We start from the raw sequence: 8,967 nt of genomic DNA on the forward strand, positions 1-8,967 counted from the left end.
TTGAAATAGTTTTTGAATGCATATTGGAGCACTGTAAATCAAAAGAATGAACATCAAAATGTAATGGCTGGTTGGAGCACGGGTTCCAGTGTGTGGATTAAGGATTGTCGGTGTCACGTTCTGCCATTTTAGATCACCCTTGACCTTAACCTCCAAAGACCTTGGAGTGTGCCACCTCAACTGAAATACGTTGTCCGTAATTTTGCACATAAGGAGGAATTTGATTACCCGGTACGTTTTACCTTATATAAAAATATTTTAAATATTTAATAAAATATAAAGCAAATATTATTATAGATATAAATTGCAAATTCATTTGACTTCTGAGTTCACGGATTGATCCTGTTGAGGTCAATATATAAAATAAAATTTAAAATTATTAAAACTTTATTAAAAGTTATGAACACTATTTAAATAAAAATAAACGATACGTAATTGATTTGGGAGTCCTCGTTCGATTTCCAGTGAATGTATTCGCAAAAAGTCACAAGTAATAGGTTATTCCCCCGCAGTATTTACCAGAGGACTTACCCGACCACTTTACCAAAGCATATATATTACTCTGACCATTGTGAAATCACGGCAGCCATATTGTATACTGCCATGTTGGATTCTCTGGTCTCTGCTAGAGTGCTCTACCAACATATAAGATTATTTTTTACCCGCAAAAGTACAAAAGAATCAATCACCAAATCGTTATAGGTATATCAAAGCGTCCGCCAACTTGTCGGACATCTTAGCCACCATCTTGAATGTCTTTAAGAATTGATCATAAAAATTCTTAAACATTAACTAAAATCATTACAAATTTGGCCCATTAATATACTGATTGATTTAATATATTCTTATACTTGGTTTATATAAAAAGAGTAACTTTAGATTACGAAATATTTAATTATAATTTGTCATTACCCATCACAATACTTAATATTTTTCTACTATCATTATAAAATCTCGGGAGATCAGAAGAAATAAAACACAATTAAAAATATATGTATATACAAATAAAAATTCTTCTCATTTACAAATACCAATAAGTATTGACTCGTCTAGATTTCTTCAGTCTTCCTGGAGTGTGAAGCAACTCATATGCACTTTTTTGGCATGTTTTTTTCAGGGAAGTTACACGTGACCGTTTATGACAACGTTGAAATGGCGGTGATATATTTAATGATATATTGCATTGATCACGCATTAAAATGCCTTGCCATAGAAGAAACAGTATGGCCCTGATGAATGTGCAATCATTTCTTTGCAAATTCTAAGGCACCTTTTAAAGTTTTCATAGTGTATATAAACTGGCTACAACAATTAGGCCTATTGTACTGATATCGAAAAAGTTTTATGGTTGTTATTACAATCTTGTGTTAGACACTCATGAACCTTCATGTTTAGGTGTTTTCACAGTAGGCACAGCTGGACGATGAAATACCTCCAGTTGTTACTTCCTTGTCCATCGATGTCACTGCCGAATATGGCTTAGAAGCCAACAAAAATTATACTATAATCATTACAGTCCCCTCTGGTGCTGTGACTGGAGGAGGTTTTGGATCTGCAACCAACAAGACTTCGCAGTCGTCGGCGTCGCTGCAGTCGAGGTCTCCACTGACGATCAACACCTGTCGTCGAGGTCGACACTGGAAACACACCAACATTAACTGAATACTCAGCGCAGAGCTGATCTGCACTCTGTCAAAGCCATTTACTTACTTATGTCCTACCGTCTGGGCATCACATGTATAGAAATAAAGGGCCATTTGTACAGAATGTACTTAAAATAATAATTTTGTAATATAAAAATTATTAATTTTATATAGTCAAAAATGTCGAATTTTCAGTGCTTCTCTGATATTTTAATAAAAATTAAGTCGGTGCTTCCCTTAAGAGTGGGATAAATAGCTACTAAAAATTCCAGCTGCTTGAAGCGTAACATGTGCGCCTGATATTGTACGTTAGCCCGATATTGCTCTGAGTCCCTCGCGATAGGCGACACTTCTCAGTCCCACGATAAGGACCGAAAGGGGTGGGGTGGCACTGCGAAGCAGTCGGATTTAGTTTTCCTTGCTTAGTTCATTTAATTTTTATACAACTATGATTATTTGTTTGAAAATAAGATGTATGCCTAGTAACGTAAAAGCAACTAAAAATTATTAATTGTATATCCACAATCCAGTTAAATATTTGTAAATAAACATTACTATAAAATATATATGTGCAAAGAATACTCTAAGAATAATGTAAATGAGGTGGACGCGAATGCAATGACAAGAGAAATGCAGAGTAACCCGACAAGACATGTGTTATCGAAAACCAGACCTTCCTCTACACCCCTTCCACACATTCGTCAACAAGGCGCAGATAACTGCGGGAACCCCACAACTCTAATAGCGAGGATTATCTACAGCGCTCGGGTCTTGCTGAAGGACTGGAATAAAAGTGTCCTATCTCCAAACAGTGTAGTGGCAAATTTTCGGCTCAAACATGAATGTGCAGTGACTTACGCATGTGCAAGTAATTCGCAATTGTATGAAGATAATTATTACCAAAAATAATATACTATAAAAGAATGTTACATGTAAATAGTTCAGTTTTTACTTTTTTGTTATTCCGATTACTTTATTTTCTGCAAGTTGTCAAATTTGCGCTAATATAAACCTTTTTACTAATTAATTTTGCTTATTAATAACAATATTAACCCCATTCTGACAACTGGGATCAGTCATTATACATTTCCTCAATGATATGTAAAAATCTCATTCATCTGCATTAACTGGTTTGACCTCTACTTGTCGTCGCATTGACCACTAAAGCAGCTATAAATGAAGCCCTTTATCGCCCTCTTAACACAGGAGCTCAGGATATGTCCCGGAAACTGCACATTTGAGAGGACTTCCTCAGGACCGCAGTAGAAAAGAGTTGGAAAACTTGAAAATCGTGAACATCTTAAAACCCGTAATATTCGCGAACCCAGTGCACAACAAAAATAATGCAGGATATTAACATCAATTATAAAAGGCACAAATAACTGACGCAAGTCGTTACATTACAAAAAGGTGGGCGATAAAGACGTTATAAAACTTGAAGTTTCACTTACCAATTATGTGGATAGAAAACATGTCGTCAAGACATGACGAGAAAAAGTTGGAACATGTTAGTTTTGAAGTTTAGAAGCGTGGTTTTACAAACTTGACGATTAAAAAAAAAAGATGCCGGAAAAATAAATAAAATGTGGGAACTCATCCCATTCTGGAATGACCACATCTTAATTCACATCCGGCTCTTGTACAACAAGAGAACTCAGACGTGCACGGTGGTGTCTGGCGTGAAGGATTCACTCTGTAGCATCACGGCGAGAGCTGAGGGACGCGGGAAACCTCGTGTATCAGTGCGCAGGGAGGTGAAAGTAGTGCGAGAGTTCGAGGCAGGTCAGACATGGAAGTATTAGGGCCAGAGGGGGGAAGACACACAACTTCACAAGAAGTAGTCCGCGGAAGGGTAACAGTGGGCAGGCAGGCCAGGACGCTGCCGAGTTGCGTAAAGGATTCAGGCGCGGGGCACAGGGAAAGATTTTTGCGCAAGCGAAGCACCGCACTAGAAGGAAGGTGGGGAGAGGCTGTTAGCGTGGCGTGATGCGCTCTTGCACGGGATACAGAAACTGCTGTGAACAGCGCTGAAAAAAAAAAGGAACACTGCCGCTTGGCGACAGGATGCTGAAGATGCCTAGCCGAAAGCCTTGAGAAAACTGTATAAATTACTTAAAATAAAATTACCTTATACAAATCTGAAATAATAACTTAAACACAAAAAAAGAAAATAAAGTGCCTTAGATTACCTAAATCTGGCACACTGCGCAGACTACCTCGTTGACTCTGGTTATTGCTTCTTCGACTACGGTTACTGGGTCTCTCGAGGTGAGAATTTGTGAAGAAACCATCAAGCTTGGCATTACGTTGTGATAAGTGTCGTATGTGGTTTACTCGAGTTAACAATTTGAGCAGACACGTGGAATACTGCAAATGCGAGCTTCGTTACCTACTGCGGGCCAGCTAGTTCTGCATTCTGGCCTCAAGTTAAGATCGAGACTCGTACACGCAATGGCTCTTACAGTAAAACGGGCCCGCAGCCGTAGCAAGAAGCTTCGACATCGGATCGACGTACCACACAACCTACAACGGTTCTCGACGCATTGAGCATGAATGAAAATGGATTCTGCCTGCGAAATCAGCATTTCGTGGAATGTTGAAACACTTTTATCATGTAAATGGATCTCTTGCACCAAAAAACGTTTGTACTATTCTAACTGATGTCAAATGTTACAGTAAATCAGCTTTATGAAATATTGGAAAATGATCATTCTGTGAATTATAATTTGTGGATGGAATGAACTTATGGTAAACCTGAGCCGTTACAAGATGAGAATTGCGAGAAAGCATTCAAGACGATGAATACTAGCCTTTACCTGGGTAGCAATGTGGAAGAGTCTGTAAATGATGGTATTGAAAAACATCTGTCGCGAAGAGGAACAATACCAGGGAAAAGGTTTTGGGTGGACACTTAGACATGTGCGGTGTCCTATAACGAGGTTCTAACTATTTGACAGTCCATTCCAAACACTGTAAACTTACAATCTGAAATTTTATTGGATACAAAGTTTCACATGACTGTTGCGTATGAATATATATTTATCTTGTCATGGGTGTTACTCTCAGTTCGTTTTCATTAATGGAAGGATGAGGAAACACTCTCCCGACAGTTACGCAGCAGCGTTATTCCTTAATTATCTTTGAAATTTTGTGCAATGGGAGTGCATGACTTGATGTAAGCTTTTGGACATACACCATTGCTAATCACATATATGTCTGTAGAAGAAAACTAAAAAAAAGTGTTGTTTTTTTTTCGTTTTTTCGTTCTCTTCTGTTTTGGAAAACTATTGTGTTTGTTCCGTCTTTTCGTTTTGTCGTGTTTTTTTTTTTGTCTCGTTACAACTGTTGTGCTGAATTTTTTTTTTTTGGGTTCAATATATTTGTACTGTCATCATTTGTGGTGGTTTTTTCGTTCTGTTAGTCCATTTTTCTTTGTTTTCCTTTTTTGACCATATTCCTGTTATGGAATATTATTTGGTGTTCATATCCTGTTGACAACAGAAATTTTTTGCTTAAGTTGTGTTTTTGTCTTTTGGGTATTTTTTTGTTTTATTCTACAGACATATATGTGATTAGCAATGGCGTATGTCCAAAAGCTTACATCAAGTCAGCGTTATTCCTTACTCGAACTTGAAAGCTGAAACGACCAAGACACATGTACCATCAGCAATTGGCTGATCTTCAGCCCAGTGGCGTAGCCAGGATTTGTGTATGGGGGGTGTTAAGGAGCATGCCGCCCCCCCCCCCCTGTATTAAAGTGGGCGGTCCGGGGGCCCTCCACCGGGAAAATTTGGATTTTAAGGTGTAAAATAGTGCTATTTTAGCAGTTTTTGGTACTTAAATTTAAATATTGTTATGGTAAAAATTTTATTAATTTTAGTATGAAATTTGTTTGAGTGATGAATAAGAAATTAATTAAAGATTTGGTGCTAAGGGAGGGGAGGTTAAACCCCTAACCCCCCCCCCCCCCCAGGCTTCGCCCCTGCTTCAGCCCAGTCTGTCCTATCACCTACAACAACAGTAGTGTCAACTCCATCATCAAAGAAGGACCTGACTGCAGTAACGACGACAGCGACGCTAATATCCGCAGATATTCCGTTGGCAACGATGCTAAGATCTCCAGAGATTCCAACTGAAGGTATATCTTCGTCACCGACAGCACTAGAGAAGACTTTACGTGTGCAATGTTTTCAGCAGCATTGAAATCGATATCCAACGAAACAACTGACGGTGCCCAACTGTGTCTACTTTGACAGCAACACGAACTTGAAGATAAGCGAGTAGGTATAACACGAGTGTTCTAATCACTCTGAAATCACTCTGGACGTGTCAAATATCAATGCAACAGGTGTTGTATCCAGTTCTTACTCCATGAAGATTGAAAAGACATATCAACAATTGTGTCGGATTGGTTGCGCATTCATCAGGATAATAATTTATCTTAAGTGGCCAGACGTTTGTATACATGTTCATTGAGATGCATCAAGAAATATATTACTGTCCCTTTAACGAAACTGAAAACTCTACACTGTGTTAAAGAATGTGGTAATCGACTGTCATGTGGAGATTTCCTGAAAACACACGCCAAGTTATGCTAAGGACTTACTTCGCCTCAAGGAAGACTGTAAAAATCGAGAAATGTTAGTAATTTGTTTATATTTGTACCTGTAGGTATTATGTAATACAAATTTTTTGTTTGAAAATGTGTTGTGCTTATTTCTTAAAGCCTATCACTTTTATGGTATATTCAAATACATATATCTTACCTGAAATTATATTTTTGGCAGCGATCAAGTATCGAACTAAGTATTTTAATATTGGAATAAATTAGTAAATAAATAGCTAATTTTTTGATTATTTTTGGAAACTGTCCCGAATTTCTAGCTTAATAGTTAAAAATTTTCAAGATGGCGGCCAAGATGGGCAGAAATAGGGCGGACGTCGCAACAGTTGAATATATGGTATTACTGCACTCTAGTGGGTACAAATTAAAATAATATGGCGGCAACACCCTCTAGCATATGATGCTTATTCTAACGCTCCTAGTAATGAGTAATGAAAACAAGATGGCTGCAATGCTCTCTAGCAAATGATGTGTGTACTACGTGACATTAGCACTCCTGGTAGCGATATTGAAAAAAAAATATGGTAGTTGGCCTCAAACAGTTGATGGTATCATTTCTTCAAAATAAAAATTTATAAGTCCGAATATGTGAGTTAGGGCCGTATTCCAAGACACAAAAATAAGGGTTAAGGTGTTGAATATGCGATACCTGTACCCTAACCATATTCCAAGTGCACGATAGGACACGGCCAGTACCTTATTTTTAGGGCACTGATTTTTGGTGTCCTATCTGTTGCCGTTTCGTTGCCAAAATCACGCGCATGCGCAGAGCTCACTTTTTCGTTGATTTCTCCCCGATGGCTGAATCGTATCTGGCGCCACTAACTCATATATAGCCATTTTAATTATAATCGGGGGATGTATAATGTGTTTTAGTGTGTCAAATAAAACTTTATAATAGCAAAAACTATTCTGAAATATATTTTATTACTTGAATGGTCATAAAAACAAATAATCAACAACTTTAAAATTACCTAGTGTGTCAAATAAAACTTTATAATAGCAAAACCTATTCTGGAATGTATTTGAATAGTTTAATGGTCATAAAAACAAATAATCAACAACTTTAAAATTACCTGAGAAAATTAAAATTACGCCAATTAATTCGTACGATAGTGCTGCTATCTGTAGGATTTTGGCGTAGCAAATCCATCGATGGTTGCCAAACATCCGCTAGAATGCATTGAAATCAGTTTCTAGCCTCGTACAGGGCACAGTTTATTAAAACAGTTGCTTTTTCGTTTCCTAACAGGAATTGGATTGGGACGCGTTCTGGAATACAGTCTGCGAGATAGGTTACAGTTGTATCCCAACAAGGTAGTGCTTATTCGCTACCTTACCTGAATGTTTTGGAATACCGCCCTTATTCTTTATAAAGGTAACTTTTAATTTTCGGTCTGGTATGTATCTCCTTGTCATGTGGTAAAAGGTTATGTTTTCCAACCTAGAGGTTCAAACTGTCATGGTTCGAATCACCTCGCTACCAATGTATTTTGTATAAAAAATTAAATTTAATATGTTGATAAGAGCACATATCAACATTGGTAGATAATTGAACATCGACTTTATGTGCATGGGACAAAGCTATGCTGGAGCTCTCTAGGAACGAACAGAAACAATTTATGGTGGTATTCAAAATGGCGACCTCCTGTAGAACAAAACCAATATGGCAGCAGTGGTGTAATGTAATATGGCGGCCTCCAGCAGGCTAAAACAAGATGGCGGACATTTCAGAATCGAAAAAAGTGGCTATTTGTCATAATTCAAAATGGCAGATGTTACATCAGAATCCAAAATGGGGAAAGGTTCTAACGTAAAGAAAATTGCAACGATCATAAGTAAGACATTTAATTTTAAGATGGCGGAATTCAAGATGGCGGCCGTGGTCAAAAGTCAAGGTCAAGGTCTTTCAAGATAGTCGCCGTGACCCGGCATCATGGTACCACAGCCTGGCCTCGGATGCTAATTTATATATTACTCCCAGTTCAGACAGCCAAAGTTCCAGCGTCTGACCAAGAGGCTGCGATCGGTGAAAGGCCTGGAGTCGTTTGCTGATAATGAAAATGTGGTGTCTCCAAGCAAAGAAAGAGCCAATTTCGTGTGGTTTTTCGACGACGTCGTGTGCGAGAAGCAAGGAATAATAAAAAAAAAGGTACTTTTCCATGGGCAGACACGCTAAAGTAGGCTGCATTTACTTGTGTCAGACGTACAGTCGTATTCCAAAACTTCTCCTACGAGATAATGCGAACATCATAGTACTTGTCCGCATGGACGAACTTAATTTATGTCATGCTTAAGACGATGATGTAAACACCGACATGGAGTTTCAGGAATTCAAAGATATGTGCCCCTTGAGCTGGAAAAACGAGCATGAATTCCTAATTATAATCAAGGACTGGACTCTATATAAGGGCAGGTACAGACAATGTTTCGATCAGTTTATCGTCCAACATGAATCATAGGATTTCAAAATTCGGTTGTTGTAGTCGTGCTACCGAACTGCATACTGATCTAAAGCCTCACGACGTCGATATCCGGAAATACATTTCGCTACTGGGTCAAAAAGTAGAAAGTGCGAAAAACGATTTACTAGAGTACCTGGTAGCCATCGATCAGCGAGTGGAGGCATAGGATTCTCGAATTGGTAACATGATGGAAGTATGTTCAATGCACAAAGGCGTGACGATTTGATGACTTTTC

The sequence above is a fragment of the Bacillus rossius genome, chromosome 10 (assembly GCF_032445375.1).
Source record: "Bacillus rossius redtenbacheri isolate Brsri chromosome 10, Brsri_v3, whole genome shotgun sequence".
Classification (NCBI taxonomy): Eukaryota; Metazoa; Arthropoda; class Insecta; order Phasmatodea; family Bacillidae; genus Bacillus; species Bacillus rossius.